We start from the raw sequence: 10,729 nt of genomic DNA, 5'->3' as shown, positions 1-10,729 counted from the left end.
AAGATTTTGGATTTGAAATTAAACACCCTCATGGCACCATCACACTTGACATGATCATGTGCATTGCTCAAGTTACATGCACAACTACAAATATATGTACATTGCTCAAGTTAACAAAGTACCAGGAAGAACATGAAGCTATCAAGACGGCCCTCGCACAGCAGCAGCAAGAACTTGAATCTATCAAGAAGGCCCTATTAGACCTGAAGGAAGAACTAAAGCTGCCATGAAGGCAATTCGAGAGCAGCAGAATGCAGTTGAAGATGGCAAGTGTCCTCTTTTTTGTTCGATACTTTGTCCTGTGGTTCTTAATTGTAATGGTGTCCATTGTGAATCAAAGTTGTGAGAGCAAATAATGAAATTTATTCCAATTTGGAAGCGAATTTAAATACAAAAATTTATCGGAGTCTACAAACTATGACAGTTATGGATACTGTCACCAGCGTATGGGCCCATGTCTAAGCAGCCACTTAGCCACCTCTGGTCCCACATGTAAGCAACCATGTCAGCAAATTCTGGGCCCACATGTTAGCAGCATTCACCGTTCAAAACTACTGCCCGACTTATTACTGACAAGCATTGTCGATGAATAAACCTCAGTTCAGGCACATGGCCGGACTTCATGTAATGTTTTGGGCATGGTGAACTCCAAGTGAATATCTTGCACCGAATGCAGTCGATGTTGGCGATGACAACATCCTAGGATGTCGAGGCCCTTGTTGGAAGCTTCGACGTGGAGCTCTTGACTTCCCAAGGCATAATATCTAGAGCCCTCGAGGTGAAACCTTAAGGTTGAGCTTTGGCTGAAGCGGTCGGCGGCGGCTTTCACGCCGTATCGCGCTTGGGAGTGTCGCCTTGGAGATTCGGTCTCCTGTCTCGTATCAGTGGTTGGAGTTTTCCAGAAATTTCATCATTGGCTAGACGCGTACGTAGCCTCGGGGCTGGACGGAGTGACGGTCGGAGCGGAGACATGGAAGAGTACTTCCGTGTTGAGGGGTGTCGACTTTGATCACCTGGGTGACAGAGTTTTCTACTCGTTGGGTTCATGGCCTAGGGACTGGTCGGAGTTGAAGCCGGAGCGGCGGCTTCGGACAGTGTCTTTGTGATGTAGGGTGTCGTTTCTGGTCACTGGGTGATAGAGTCGTCGGCTCTTGTGTGGTACGCGGTGTGGGGAAGAGGGTGTATGTATTGCAGAGGTTGTTCGTTGCAGCGATTGCTCCAGGTAGTGTTGTAGGGTGTCAACTTCAGTCTCTTGGATGATGGAGTCGTCAGCTCATTTGGAACGCATCCTTGGGGCTGGTGTTGCCACATATATATTGGTTCTTCTATATGAAAAGTCAGACCTCCTGCGGGTTGCTAAAAAAATTCTCCACCAACCTTTACTTGAGTGTATTAAGTTTTCCTTATATATATGAGTCTATATTCACATGAGTGTATAGCAGGGCCCAATACTTCATCCACACTTTCATATTTCCTCGTTATTCTGACTGACATGTTACCACATAAAAGAGTAGCAAGCACGAAACTAGAGCAGAGAAGAAGACAAAAGAAGCACTCAATACATTTACAAACACGTAGGATTTAGAGACATCAGGAGAAAGACAATCCATACTTTGCGAACCCAACGTACTTTAATGTTAGCATCAGCTAGTAGACACGAATCCGGATGCTAACGGGTACTTGTTCAAACTGTCCTTTGGTGATAACTAGCACGAGTTTTGAATTACCACTGAGCTTAAAAGTCATCAGCTTCGCTCGACGTCTAAGAGGTAGCTTCAACCGTGATGCGGTTCGCGAGATCCGGCCCTCTTGCGAAGGCTGGGGGCTTCGGTGGTGGATCTAGTGATGTGGGAGTGGTGGCCTGGTTTTCGACGGTTTTGGGTCGGGGTGGCAGGCCTCCCTCCCGGCTCTAGTGGTGCAGTAGAGGTGGGCACCAGATGATGGCCCGGCTTGGCTGCCGGCGAGGTTTGTGGTGGTTCCCGTGTGGCAACAGCGCAGTTGCCGCACAGAAGGTGAGCGGGTCAGCGGATTGCTTCGCATGGGGGTGATTTCCAAGATGCTTCATGTGAAGGCATGCCCAGTTGTTGCCAGCCGGTGCCGGTGGCGTCCACGAGCGTCGTTCCTCCCCTTGGAGGCGTTTCCGTGCAGATCTCCGACCTTCTACCCAGCGACGACATCATTCTTATCACATCCCTCTTTGGGGCGTCGTCTTGAAGCTCTTCGGTCATGTCCGCGCATTCCATAGGTTGAATGCTCGCGGCATTGCAGTCGGCTGGTGTCCAACCGGTGATGCGAGTGGTTGGCGTTGCGACTTGTGTGGTGACGACAATGGTGGTGTGTGGAGCTGGGACGCGGCCTGTCCTTCTGATGTCAAAGGCTTTGTTTGCCAATAGATGCGCCTATGTTTGTTCCTCACTATGATAGAGAAGTCGGAGTTGCGTGTGGTGGCGCCCCTGCAGCAACGATGACTCCATGATGGCGTCTTCAGCGGACTGTGCCTTCCGGAGGTTGTGCTGGACTAGATCGGTATGAGGCTTGCAAACTTTCTTCAGTGAAGCGCATCAACAAATCGGAGCTGCATGTCCTCGACGTCTGCGGTCGATTGTTTGGATATGGCCGACGAGGTCCTTCTATGTCGTCCGTTCGGAGGGGGCCTAGCGGGTCGTCAACAGTGAAGTCGGAGTCGCTTGCTCGGGGAGAGGTGATGACGATGACACTGTAGGCAATGTCAACGGTGTCCTCTTCTTGGCGGTGTGTGTGATCTTGTTGGTGCCAAGTCGGTTGGGTGCACTTGTCTATGGGTATGTTGTAACAGGTTTCGCCCGGATTACCATTAATTAGCCGTGCAACTCTATTTTACTTTATTTAATGATGAATCGGGCCATAAGGGACCGCCTTTCAAATAAAATAGTTGGTGGTTCTTGTAGTGTTCTGACACAAGTTCAGCTTCACATAAAGCCTCGTTGTGATTATCCCGCGTACTATTCGGTTAAAGATCCATATCACTCAGCTCGCATTTGATATATACGTGAAGACCATCTCTTGTTCAGTAGTTTTGATATATGGTCAGGTCATCGCCTAATCCATCCATGAAGACTTCTCGAAGTGAAAAGTTCCTATGGTAGTTTGATTGGGATGGGCAAAATTGGAAGTAGGACGACAACCAACGGAGAGCGTGACAAAATTTGGTATTCACTAAGTATACAGAAGGTGAGATTAGTTTCCTGTGTTGAAGGTAATGCAACTCTCAATGTATTGACCGGGTGCACGGTGCACGTATATAAGTACAAGGGCAGCCCTCAGCCTCATCTATACAACGAAACTAGAGGCGGGGCCGGTAGGAGATTATCCTAACAGATACATGCACATAATATGTTCAACACCACCCCCCCCCCCCGCAGTCGATACCGTCACCAGTGACGCATAGACTGGACCGGAACTCCTCAAAAGTAGGCGTCCGTAACCCCTTGGTCTTAACATCGGCAAACTGCTGAGCGGTGGGAACGTGAAGAACGCGGATGCGCCAAAGAGCCACCTGCTCACGCCCGAAGTGAATGTCGAGCTCAATATGCTTCGTCCGACGATGATGAACGGGGTTGACGGAGAGGTAGACTGCAAAGACATTGTCACAGTAGACAACGGTGGCCTTCGGGACGTCAAGGAGCAACTCCTGGAGAAGCTGCCGGAGCCACGAACACTCGGCGATGGCATTGGCCACAACACGATACTCAACCTCGGCACTGGAGCGGGATACCGTGGGTTGTCGTTTAGACGACCACGATATGAGCGAGGGACCTAGGTAGAAACAGTAGCCGGAACTGGAGCAACGTGTGTCCGGATAGCCAGCCCAATCGGCGTCCACTACAAGAAATCTGTTAATACGTGACGGTTTCAGTCTGTCATGGACTTGAGCAAGTTCGTCATCGAGGGGCATGCATGACGGATTTGAATTCCCTCATGTATATCGCGTCATAATTTAACCACAACACACTCCATGACGGATCATCAAAAACAGTCACGGACCATGACGGTTTTTAACCGTCATCGATGGCGGTTAACTGACATGCTCATAACGGCGTTAGTTTGTCTACCACCTCATCATCTGACATGGATCTGACATGGCAGCCCATGTTGTAATCAGCCCATCTAAAATTTTGGCCCACTAAATTTCAACTCTTCAAGAGTTGTGGCCCATATGGTAATCAAGCCAATTTGAATTTAGGTCCATTAAGTTCAAGAAAGGCCCACTAATTTCTCAAGTCTAGGACATTAGCCCATCACGCATTTCTCTTGGTCCCTGGAAATTTTAAGCCAATAATAATTTAACAGAAAATATATGTTCAGATCCTTAAAAAAATTACATGAACACACCCAAAAATACACATGTACATGAGCAAAAAAAGAATCCAAAAAAGATTAATTCTACAAGCATGTCTCAAAGAACACTATGCTACTCTACAGCCAGCACCACACCCATCAAGCAACGCACAATGCTCGTCGAACAACCAGGGGACCCCACATTCCTGGCTGTGGACCCGCTCGTCATGTCTTTGTTGTTGAAAATGCTCCCATAAACCAATATCTGCCACATGATGAAAAATATGTCACACTATAAAATATTATAGTCGGTAGGTGAAAACAGAAGTAGAAACTGGAAGTAGCTTACTACACGTATCAAGTTCTATATTTTTTTCTCTGCCATGATGCAAAGTAGTGAAACAAAATCATTCATGTCAAAAGAAACAACTGATGGCAACAAAAAGGAATGATGAGCATACATAGATCAATAGTTGGTAGTAAACTCCACTGTGCTTATTTGACTAGAAGTCCTAAGCTATCATTATACTAAACTCGAATCATGCTATGAAAACCTTCTGAATTTCCTACGATGCAGTCTCTCATGTGGCGTGAAATATGAAGTATGTGAAACTAAGAAAAGTATAAAAGTCAAGGGGGGGCACTTTCGTACCCTGCCCAAAATAAACAACATAAGCAATACTTTTATTCTGGTAACGAAGGAAAACATCAAAACGAAAAGGGAACAAAACTTTTTTCATCTTAATAAGATTATTATGCTACAGGAGAATAATAATATCACAAGTAGTCCTACCTTCCAACAACAACAAAAATGATAATAGCTTATCGTACAACAATCAATCATACCGTAATGCATCCACAGTTCCAATCTATGATAGAGAAAGCAGACTGCCACGGTGAAAATGTTCTTTTCAACCATGAAAAGGGGTTACCGTTGGTATGAAAATAAGTGATAATTGATGTATCATATGTGTAGTGTGGGATAGAATATTGAATAGAAGGGAATTCAGTTACCATGTAATCCTAAACACTGTTTTAGAATAGGGAACTTGTTGCTTTTGTATTAACAAGAAAACAATAGGAGCGTAATTAAAGTCCACATCTGTTCAAGCAAAAATATAGTTACTTGAAAGGAAATAAAAATGCAAGTAACAATAATAGCATATAGCAACATAAACAAAATTACACTTAAATTTCTAAGATGCTGATGATAAAAGTACAGTTTTTTAGGTTTTCTCTCAAGTACTACATACACGCATCTGTAAAACAAGTCCATTCTAGCAAGATACACAATCGCAACTGAATTTATACCTAACAAGCTGGAACTTCCAAATTAACTCCCAAAAGATCAATACGAAAGCAACATGAAGAAGGGTGCATGTTAGAAAAAAAATAGCTATATCCTATTGTGTGGATCAGCATTAGCTTGCCCTAATTAAATTATGTGTAATAGTGCAAGAGAATCAGATCCACAAAACCGTCAGCAACTAATCAAGCTCACATATTCATCTCAGCAACTGAATCCGCCTATAAACTGAACCGAAACATGATCTGTGTTCAGATTGAAAGTATCATCTAGATTTGGGGTAAAGTGGGGAGAGGCTCACCACGCTAGGAGGTAAGGAGGATGCAGCCATCAGTGAGCTCATCCAGGTGATGTAGGACAGGATGCAGGGGCCAAGGGGGTGCTGGACTTGCTTCTACACCTCTTCCGGCAAAGAGAGCTCATTGGGAACAACTGCATCGAGGAGGAGGGCGTCTTGTACGCCATTGGATGGGTGGAGAAGGTAGTAGGCATTAGTGGCATAGAAATCAATCCTAATAAATAGTTCAAATTTGACAGCACAAGCAGCCTGACCAGAATATGATTCTAAGAGAGAAAAACACTGTCCAAGAAAAAGAGAAACAGAAACCACATGTGAGAAAGCAGCAGGACCATTCATTCAGGGAACAGAAGAGGTAGCAAAAGCAGCAGCAGGTAATCCTTATAACTAGAGGCTAGGCATCCATCATTGGCTCCAGTCAGCTACTTCATAGTAACTAACACCGGCGAATAAAAAGTAGCACAATTAACTTGTCATATAATCTAAACATTTAAAGTTCAAGTCCAGATTTGATGTTATATAGCTAAAGAGCAGCTGCAATAACAAATGTCCAGAATACAAAATGTTAATCCTTCCAACAGGAAGTATATTCCAAGGTACTGATGTTATGTAGGCAAACTAAAATTTTAAAGTGCTAATTCTTTGAACGAGAAGTATATGTCAAGGACCTTACTACAAAGCCGAAACCAGCATGATAGCAGAGGTAATGTGACGCCCCCGATTCAATCGTACACTAATCATGCACGCAAATGTGTACGATCAAAATCAGGGACTCACGGGAAGATATCACAACACAACTCTACAAATAAAATAAGTCATACAAGCATCATAATACAAGCCAGGGGCCTCGAGGGCTCGAATACAAGTGCTCGATCATAGACGAGTCAGCGGAAGCAACAATATCTGAGTACAGACATAAGTTAAACAAGTTTGCCTTAAGAAGGCTAGCACAAACTGGGATACAAATCGAAAGAGGCGCAGGCCTCCTGCCTGGGATCCTCCTGACTACTCCTGGTCGTCGTCAGCGGGCTGCACGTAGTAGTAGGCACCTCCGGTGTAGTAGGGGTCGTCATCGACGGTGGCGTCTGGCTCTTGGACTCCAGCATCTGGTTGCGACAACCAGAAAGAAAGGAAAGGGGAAAAAAGTGGGGAGAAAGCAACCGTGAGTACTCATCCAAAGTACTCGCAAGCAAGGAACTACACTACATATGTGTGACGCCCTCGATTCAATCGTACACTAATCATACACGCAAATGTGTACGATCAAGATCAAGGACTCACGGGAAGATATCGCAACACAACTCTAGACACAAATTAAAATAATACAAGCTTTATATTACAAGCCAGGGGCCTCGAGGGCTCGAATACATCAGCTTGAATACAATCGAGTCAGCGGAAGCAACAATATCTGAGGACAGACATGAGATAAACAAGATCGCCTTAAGAAGGCTAGCACAAAAGCATCTACGATCAAAAAGGCAAGGCCTCCTGCCTGGGAGCCTCCTAACTACTCTTGGTCGTCGGCGTCCGTCACGTGGTAGTAGGCACCCTCGGGGTAGCAGCCGTCGTCAAAGGTGGCATCTGGCTCCTGGACTCCACCATCTGGTTGCAACAACCAGAAAGAAGAAAGAAGGGAAAAAGGGGGGAACAAAGCAACCGTGAGTACTCATCCAAAGTACTCGCAAGCAAGGATCTACACTACATATGCAACATTATCAAAGAGGGGTTGTATATGTGAACTGGGCTGCAGAAATGCCAGAATAGAGAGAAGGTCTAGTCCTATCGAAGACTAGCATCTTCTGGAAACCACCATCTTGCAGCAAACAAGACGGAGTAGAGTAGCATAAAGTAAAGCGGTAGTAGTGTTATCAACCTTGGCCAGAGATCCTTTCTCGACTCCCTGCGAGAAAGCAATCCCAGAGCCATACTATCCAGTTATCATCACAATCAAATCCTCATCACCATCCAGTTCTCATCACAAGTATCCAGTTCTAGTTGTATCGATCGGGATACAACTCCAAGTGTCCGTTACCGTAGGACAGGCTATGCATAGATTAGTTCTTCCCTGCAGGGGTGCACCAACTTACCCACCACGCTCGATTGACTCCGGCCGGACACACTTTCCAGGGTCATGCCCGGCCTCGGCCAAACAATACGCCGCAACCCGACCTAGGCTTAATAGAGAGGCCAGCACGCCGGACTAAACCTATGCCCCCAGGGGTCATGGGCCATCTCCCCGGGAACTCCTGCACGTTGCGTGGGCGGCCGGTGAGCAGACCTAGCTACCTCCCTAAAAAGGCAGGAGCTTACCAGTCCAACCCGGCGCGCGCCGCTCCGTCGCTGACGTCTATTAAGCTTCGGCTGATGTACACGACGCAGAACGCCCATACTATGCCCACGTGATGGTTAGTGCTATCAGGCCAGAGGCCCCTCGGATCAAATATCCAAATCGTAGTGGATTAGGAACGCGCGGTAACAAGCAGAGCCTCACGAAAGAGGTGACCCCGTTGCCCCGTCTCGAGGACTTGCGGCAAGGGCTAAGAATGCCCGGCCACGCCTCGTAATTATCTCACGGGCACCTTCCAGGTCAACCCGTCTCCACATCACTTTCCAAGTAACAGTTGTAAAGTCCAAGTATCCGTGTGTCCAAACATCAAGAGGAAAACCCAAGGAATCACCCTCGGTGGGTTCCACTCAATGTAATCATCAAGGTGAACGTAGAGGAATCACCCTCGAGGTTCACACTTGAGGGGTTGCACGACAGAGTCGTATCGGAAGTGATTAAAGAGGAAATCACCCTCGATGACCACGGCCGAATAGCTACACTACAGGTTAACATCAGAAGTGCTGTAGAGGTCTCACCCTCGGCACTCGATAGTAACCCAGTAGTGTCGAGCAACTAAGGGGAAAATGATGTGTGGTGTCGGGGCCTGGTCTTCGATCCCGTTGATCGGGTCTTCTGATTATCCAGCGGGGCAGTCGGGACAAGGCGGGGGTCACTGATGGATCACTAACCAACCTATACTAAGCAGTTTAGGATAAGCCGGTAAGGTAACAATAAGCAGGTTACAAAAGGAGGCTATGCATCAGAATAGGAGCAAACAATAACAATAGCAAAATCTAATGCAAGCATGAGAGAATGGAATGGGCGATATCGGGATGATCAAAGGGGGGGCTTGCCTGGTTGATCTGGCAAGAAGGGGTCGTTGTCGACGACGTAGTCGGTCACCAGGGCATCAGCGGCCTCGGGGTCTACCGGAGAGAAGAGGGGGAAGAAACAGTAAATACTTAGTAAACAGAGGTAACACTAAGCATGACATGACGATACGTAGCGCTAAGCATGCTCTAACGCGGTCCTAGACGTTATAGGTGAAGGGGGAAATCAACCGGGAAGGTGTTCCCGGTTCCGGACCTGTGTCAGACAGATGACCGGAGGGGGAAAGTTCCATGTTCAGCATGCTAGGGGCATGTGACAGATGAACGGACCGCGTATTCGGATTCGTTGGATTTTTCTGAGCAACTTTCATATAGAAAACATTTTCATCGGAGTTACGGTTTAAAAGTTACGGATTTTCAAAGTTTAAACCAATTTCTGAATTATTTTAAAAGCAGAAAAGGTTTATTGCGCCAGTAGTGACGTCAACATTGCGTCAGCTCTGCTGACCAGTCAAACTGACAGGTGGGACCCACCTGTCAGCCTCTCTGTCTAACAGAGGCTTAACTAAGCTAACAGGGTTAGTTAGGGGGCGTGGGCCCCAGCAGTCAGTGACTGGTTAGGTTAACTAATTAGTTTTATTTATAAAACCGGTTTAGTTAATCTAATTACGTGGTGGGGCCCGCACGTCAGTGTCACAGAGAAGCCCAGTCAGCATGTTGACTGGTCAAACCAGTCAACAGGGTCCCGTGGGGCCCAGCGTCAGCGACTCAGGTGATGGGGCCCACGCATCCATGTTGGTGGCTGCGCCGGGGAGGGCTCCGGCGACCAAGGCGACGGCGGCGTCTCGCCGGAGTTGGCCGGAGCCGCGCTACAGGGGGCCTCCGGACCTACGGCTTGGACCTAAGGGCGCGGCCCGGCACCGCGCACACGATGGTGACGATGACTGGCGTCGGGGACGACCGGAGCATCGCCGGCGACGGAAAAGGCGGCGACGACCTTCGGGCGTGTGATGGCGAAGGCGAAGCAGCGTGCTACGGAACGAAAGGAAGGGCTGGGGAGGATCCCCGTGGTGCGGCGAGTCCAACGGGCTTGAGCCCGTGACCAAAAGGTCACCGGAGTCTCGCCGGCGACGAGCTCCGCGGCGCTGCGTTCGGGCGCACGTGGGGAAGCAGCTAGGGGGCGCGCCAAGTAGGCAAGGAGAGGGAGAAGGTAGGAGAGCTCACCGAGCGGCACGCCGATGGCCCTTGGTAGGTTAGGAGCGCAGGGGAAGCCGGAATTCGAGGGATCTCGCCGGCAACGAGGGCGGAAGGGGACGAGCTCGTGCGACGTCAGCGATGCTTCCCAGCTCCACCTGGGGGCACCAGACGACGGAGTCGACCCCGGCGGAGCTTCACGACAAGACGGCGGAGCGAGGCGGTGGCTGTGGCCGCGGTGACGACGGAGAACGGCGGCGAGCGCGCTCGGGAGAGGCGGGCGAGCGAGACAGGGTGGGGGGAAAGAGCAGGTGGAGTGGGTGGTGCAAGTGGAGGCGGGGATCGAGGAGGCGAGGAGGCGCAAGCCTTATCCCCTCGCTCGGGCGATGCCGGCGAGGCGGGTCCGGCGGGGACGGGCGCGCTCTGCCTCGCCCGGTCGGAGGAACAGGAGGAGGGGG

The 10,729-nt window shown here is 48.6% G+C and overlaps 1 long non-coding RNA gene across 2 annotated transcripts in view; it reads right to left on the bottom strand.

Moving 5' to 3' along the window:
• Positions 1 to 4,290: 4,290 nt before the first annotated feature.
• LOC119287922 overlaps positions 4,291 to 10,729 on the bottom strand; it is a 29,618-nt gene continuing 23,179 nt past the window's right edge. Inside the window, exons 3-4 of one of the 2 annotated variants that reach the window (XR_005141015.1) lie at positions 5,925 to 6,203; positions 4,291 to 4,582 (exon numbers count right to left, since the gene is read on the bottom strand). This is a non-coding gene — a long non-coding RNA (uncharacterized LOC119287922). The remainder of the gene's footprint in view (positions 4,583 to 5,924; positions 6,204 to 10,729) is intronic. The other variant, XR_005141016.1, reaches the window with a different exon arrangement.

Source organism: Triticum dicoccoides, chromosome 4A, assembly GCF_002162155.2.
Source record: "Triticum dicoccoides isolate Atlit2015 ecotype Zavitan chromosome 4A, WEW_v2.0, whole genome shotgun sequence".
Taxonomy (NCBI): domain Eukaryota; kingdom Viridiplantae; phylum Streptophyta; class Magnoliopsida; order Poales; family Poaceae; genus Triticum; species Triticum dicoccoides.
This window is presented reverse-complemented; position numbering and strand designations above follow the sequence as displayed.